Consider the following 6,435-nt stretch of genomic DNA (forward strand, 5'->3'; position numbering starts at 1 on the left):
GAATACACAAGAGGGAAAGTATAATCTCTTCAAAAAATGGTGTTGGAAAAACTGGATATCCAAATACAAAAGAATGAAACTGAAGGGCCGGCCCATGGCTCACTCGGGAGAGTGTGGTGCTAAGAACACCAAGGCCCCGGGTTCGGATCCTATATAGGGATGGCTGGTTAGCTCACTGGCTGAGCGTGGTGCTGACAACATCAAGTCAAGGGTTAAGATCCCCTTACCAGTCATCTTTAAAAAAAAAAAAAAAAAAAATGAAATTGAACCCCTGTCTTACACCATTCACAAAAATTAACACAAAATGGATTAAAAACTTAACTGTAAGACCTGAAGCCATAAAACTCCTGGAAGAAAACATAGGGGAAAAGCTTCTTGACATTGGCAATGATTTTTTTGTATATAACAACAAAAGCAAAGAAAAACAAGTGATATTGTATCAAACTAAAAACTTCTGTGCAGCAAGGGAAACAATCAACAAAATGGAAAGGTAACCTGGGGAACAGGAGAAAATATTTGCAAACCATATTTTGATAAGGGGTTTGCATCCACAATGTATAAGGAACTCATACAACTCAATAGCCCCCCCAAAAAAACTCTGATTAAAAAGTGGGCAAAGGACCTAAACAGACATTTTTCCCAAGAAAATATAGTACATGGAAAGGTGCTCAATGTCACTAACCATCTAGGAAATGCAAATCAATACCACAATGAGATCTCACTTCACACCTGTTAGGATGGCTATTATCAAAACACAAGAGATAACAAGTGTTAGTGAGGTTGTGGAGAAAAGGAAAGCCTTGCCCACTGTTAGTGGAAATGTAAATTAACACAGCCATGATGGAAAACAGTATGGAAGTTCCTCAAAAAACTACGATAGAACTGTCAGCAATCCAAGTCTGGGTATATATCCAAAGGAAACAAAATCAGTGGCTTGAAGAGATATATGCCCTTCCATGTTTACTGCAGAATTATTCACAATAGCTGAGATATGTAAACAGCCTAAATGTTCATTGACAGATAATTGGATAATACAATATATAATAATATTCCATTGTGTGTGTATCCACACACAAACATGCACACATTGAAATGTTATTCAGGGCCGGCCCGGTGGCGCACTGCTACAGTGCGCTGCTTGGGAGCGTGGCGGCGCTCCTGCCAAGGGTTTGGATCCCACATACAGACCGGTTCCCGCTCACTGGCTGAGCGAGGTGCGGGCGCAGCACCGAGGATTGCGATCCATTGCCGGACACGAAAAAAGACAAAAAGGAAAAAAAAAAAAAAGAAATGTTATTCAGCCATAAAAAAGAAGGAAATCCTGCTATTTGCAACAACATGGATGAACCTGGAGGACATTATGCTAATTGAATTAAGCCAGACGCAAAAAGACAAATACTTGAATACTGCATGATCTCACTTATACGTGAAATCTAAAAACATCCAACTCATAGAAGCAGAAAGTAGAGTGATGGTTACCAGGAGCTGGGGAGTGGGTGTGGGGGAAATAAGATGTTGTTCAAAAGGTACAAACTTTCAGTTTTGCAGGATGAATAAGTTCTTTGAGATCTAATGTAAAGAAAGCATGGTTACCATAGTTGATAGTACTATATTGTATCCTTGAAATCTGCTAAGAGAGGAGATCTTAAATGGTCTCAGCACACACACACACAAATGGTAACTATGTAAATGACTGATATGTTAACTAACTTAATTATGGTAATTATTTGGCACCATATATGTGTATCTCAAATCATCACATTGTACTCCTTAAACACATGCAGTTTTATTTGTCAATTATATCTCAGTAATGCTGAGGGGGCAAAACCCCCAAAAATGATCACTTTGAATGAAAGAGATAAGGAGGAAATAGAGGAAGACTTATACTTTTCAATTTTATAACTTTCTTTTTAAAAAAACAATTATGTGCATGTTTTACTTGCATGTGTGTATAACATAAGCAATAGCATACAAAAAAGAAATCATAAAAGAAATTAGAAAGTATTATATACTGGGACAAAGCCAAAGCTTGTACTTACAGAAAAATTTAAACAAATATATTAGAAAAGGAAAAAGGCTGAAATTTCAATGACTAAGCACCTATCTCAAGAAGTTAGAAGAAGAAAAGCAAATAAAATTAAAGGAATATGAAATGAAATACAGATAACAGAAGAGAACTCTGAGATGGAAACAAGCCTCTAATAGAAAGGAACAGCAAAAAACAAAGGTAAGTTCTTTGAAAAGACCAATAAATTTGATACAATCTGGCAAAAGTGATCAAAAAGAGAGGGAGAAGTTACAAAAATAGAGAGTATCACTATAAATTGTGCAGGCACCGAAAGGATGAGAAGAGATTATGAACAACTGAAGGCCAATAAATTTGAAAATGTAGGTAAAATAGACAAATTCCGAGAGAAGTAAAACTTACTCACACTGACAGAAATGCAACAGAAAATGTAAATTGTGGGCCAGCCCGGTGGCGCACTTGGTAGAGTGCGGCTCTTGGGAGCATGGTGGCGCTCCCACCAAGGGTTCGGATCCCATACAGAGACCGGTCCACTCACTGGTTGAGCACGGTGCGGGCGCGACACCAAGGGTTGCGATCCTGTTGCCGGTCACGGTACGGGCGTGACACCAAGGGTTGCGATCCTGTTACCAGTCACGAAAAAAGACAAAAAGGAAAAAAAAAAGAAAATGTAAATTGTACTATTATAAGAACAGAATCCATAATTTAAAATCCTCCCACAAAGATAGCACCACTTGAATGGAAGAAAAGAAAATGTAAATTGTACTATTACAAGAACAGAATCCATAATTTAAAATCCTCCCACAAAGATAGCACCACTTGAATGGAAGAAAAAGGCTTAAACTCCACAAGAAAATAGAAGAGGGAACTTTCCCAAACTCATTTTTCAGCGTAGTACAACAGGGATACCAAAGCCTAGCAAGTATATTTCTTTATACCAAACAGTCGTAATAATAATAATTAAGAAATTAAGTTTATTAAAAGATGCCATTTTTAGTAGCACTAAAAAATAAATCTAATATATGTGTACATAATCCCATTATAGAAAAAACTTTTAAAGCCTTAAATAAATGGATGAATATAACATATTCAAAACCTGGAAGACTCGGTATTGTAACAATGTCATTTCTTCTCAAATTAATGAATCCATGGATTCTAAATAATAGCAATTTTAAAAAAAACTCTACAATATGTTTTGTGACCTTGATAACATGACTTAAAAATTTAGATGAAAATGCTGAAAAGACAACCATCTTAAAACATCCTTAAGATTTGCAGTTCCCCCTCTCTCTTTATTCATTCCTTTCCATTCACTTCGGAAACATTCCTGGAATATGGATAAAAGAGGTTCTGCTTGATATGAAAGAATCATCCCAACTGGTATCCTACGTTTAAATTTGGAGGACTCTAGAGAAAAATAAACTCCAAGAAATTGATCCTCTGACCTATAATTTCCAAATGAGCAATGAGGGGCTGGCCAGCGAGGGATCTCGTACATACTTTCTGCTGTCAGCATGGTGGGATTTAGTACGAAGACCACCACCCGCCTGAAAGCCATCGACCCTTTCCTACCTGTTTCTGAGCCTTCGTACTCTGGAGATGTCAAGAGCCTTCATACTCTGGAGAATCAGAGCCAGCCTTATTCAAATGCTATAATATAGATAATGACACAAAAAGGGGAAACATAAAACTGAATGAGACACAACACACTGTAGACCTTCGCCCCAGTCTGTTCCTGCCACCCACAGCCAGAGGAGGAAAGAACTGGACTCACTACTTGATACTTAGTTTCTTACAGATGTGAAATGAGCTATATACGAGCAAACCCACAACTCCCAGGAGAGATGACATTCCCCTGGCTATTCAGATCACAAGTATTTGTTATGCTTACACAGAGCATTTCTAATTATCTTGTTTCTGGTTTATTTGAGGCTTTCCAGAGATGAAGAACATTGTCACCCTTCCTCCACAGGACAACAGGGTCAAAGGAGTGGCCCCAAACCCTGTTTATTCTCTCATCTCCCCTACACTGGCACTTGGAAGCTCACCCAAGCCAGCTAATAAGAACCTGGGAGAAAATGTTTTTCAAAAATGTTTCTGTGTGGAGGGGAATTTGGGTTAAGTTTTCATGGAAATCTGTGGCCCAGGGTGGAAATGCCCAAGCCACAGATGCTTTTGCCTCTGCTTGGTGATGTAAGATGCAGTAAGAGGGGCTCTGGATTCTCCATAATGGTTACAGGTGGGACCAGCAATTACCAGCAGAGGTGGCAGATATTTGGGGAAATTCTAATTCAGTTCAGTATTATTTTAAATCTGTAAGTCTTTCATAGATTGCCAAACTAAGCAACTCCTAAACCATCACAAAAACCAATGCTTTGTGCCAAATATATGAAACCAGCATCTTAAGTGTGTGTGGTTTAAAGCATGCACTCTTCATACAGGTCTTTGAAGAAGTCACATGGTGCAATTTGAAAGACTCTGAAACAGCCATTCAAACATTTCCCTGGTGACATTAAAAGGATTGCAAAGTTAAGTAAACTGCCTACTCCATAATTATGTCTAAGAAAGACAGGCTCTTTTCCCTTCATTTACAACTATACAGATTGATATGGCATTTCTGATTACTGATTGCACTCATAATGTTACTGGTTGTTCCAAAAATGCAAACAACATTTTTCTTAAAAGAATTTTATATGGCCATGCCCACTGTAGCCCAAAGTGAAAAGTATTTAATGTTTTCCCCTTTAATTGTATACATACGACACCAAAAAGTCTTTCTTTGCATCCTAATTGGTAATAATCTTACCATCTTCATTGATTAATTTATGTGGCTAATTACCAAATCTACACTTCAGTTGGGGCAACGTAGACTCATTTTTAATGTCAACAAGGAAGAATGAAATATATAGCACTTGAAACAAAAAAAAAGGTGTCTGAGACTGGAGTGGTTAGCAACCATGTTCATGACTTCTCTCAATCACTGTAGACTCATTTTTAATGTCAAAAAGGAAGAATGAAATATATAGCACTTGAAACAAAAAAAAAAGGTGTCTGAGACTGGAGTGGTTAGCAACCATGTTCATGACTTCTCTCAATCACTGCTGGCTTGCAGTTGATATTTTGTAACAAAAGAAGGCAATGGGGAAAATGTTCTCATACCACTGGGATTTGATAAAGCAAGTTCATTGTTAAGGTCTTTGAACTGATCGCTGCTTTCCCTGTCAAAATGCCAAACACCTCTTGGGTAGGTAGTTAGCAAACATATTTTCAAGATTTAAGAAAATTGCCCACTTTCTTGCTAAACGGACAGAGCTAACTTCCCACACTATGTCAACAGAGGGTTGGGTGGATGGATATGTAAGAAATGCTATGAAATCTCCCAAAACATATTAGAAGAAGTTAAGATTGAATGCTGGCCTGGGAAGAGCAAAACGGAGCCCAAATCCACCATGACTACACTGAAAGCTAAAGCAAGAAGGTCTTCATTTTAAAGGCTTCTGAAAGTCTCCTAAATTGCACGAAACTCCATTTTTTCCACCCCTGAAGGTTAAGTGTTGTGTCAGTTCCTATCAGAAAGTAGAATCTCTGCTTCCAAGAAGTCAGGTTATTTCAAGCCTTTTCATTTGTCTAACCCGGAAAGGAAACTTTTTTCCAAGAATTATCTTATAAGAACCCTTGTTCCCCTGTTTTGCCCTGCAGACTATTTCCTTACTTTATTTAAGTCTCTGTCCTACTGACTACTACAGCCTCGGCCCAACAGCACCATGAGGAAGCTGTTAAACCCTTTACAGATCGCTCAAGATCAAAGCAGTACAAGTCCCCTTCAGATTGGGTTATTGGCTAAATAATTTTAAATCCCTCCTTTTGCTCATTTTACATAAAATATCTAGGTCTTTGCACACAAAATAGAATAAAACTAATTATTCAAGGGCTACTTGTCAGTTTCTAGATTAACCTGACATTTTTTTTTTTGCTTTAGTTATTGCTTTTTAAAAAACAGCTTTCATTTTGATCATTTTATGCATCCTTTAAAAATGGACCAAAAACTCTAACTTGGAAGTATTTTTTTCCCATCCAGAATAACTAATGTGAGTAGTCTCCCCAAAAAGCAATGCCTATAATTCAGGCATTTACAATTATACTAAAATGCCAAAGTATACTCTGCATCTCAGACAAGCTGTCCCACAATGACTAGTTGACTTGACTAAACTCTATCGTGTTCACCACCATGGCCTCGACACCTAACTTAGTTCAGTACTTGACACATAGCAGGGATTTACATCAATCTGACTAAAGAAAAATTTTACAGTTCGAAAGGTGAAGCTAAGAGTGGGTTCCTGTAAGAATCAGGAGCCAGGATGCACAAGCAAATGTAACACACAATTCTTTGAAAACATAGATATTTGTTT

This window comes from Galeopterus variegatus, unplaced genomic scaffold (assembly GCF_000696425.1).
Source record: "Galeopterus variegatus unplaced genomic scaffold, G_variegatus-3.0.2 Scaffold680, whole genome shotgun sequence".
NCBI lineage: Eukaryota > Metazoa > Chordata > Mammalia > Dermoptera > Cynocephalidae > Galeopterus > Galeopterus variegatus.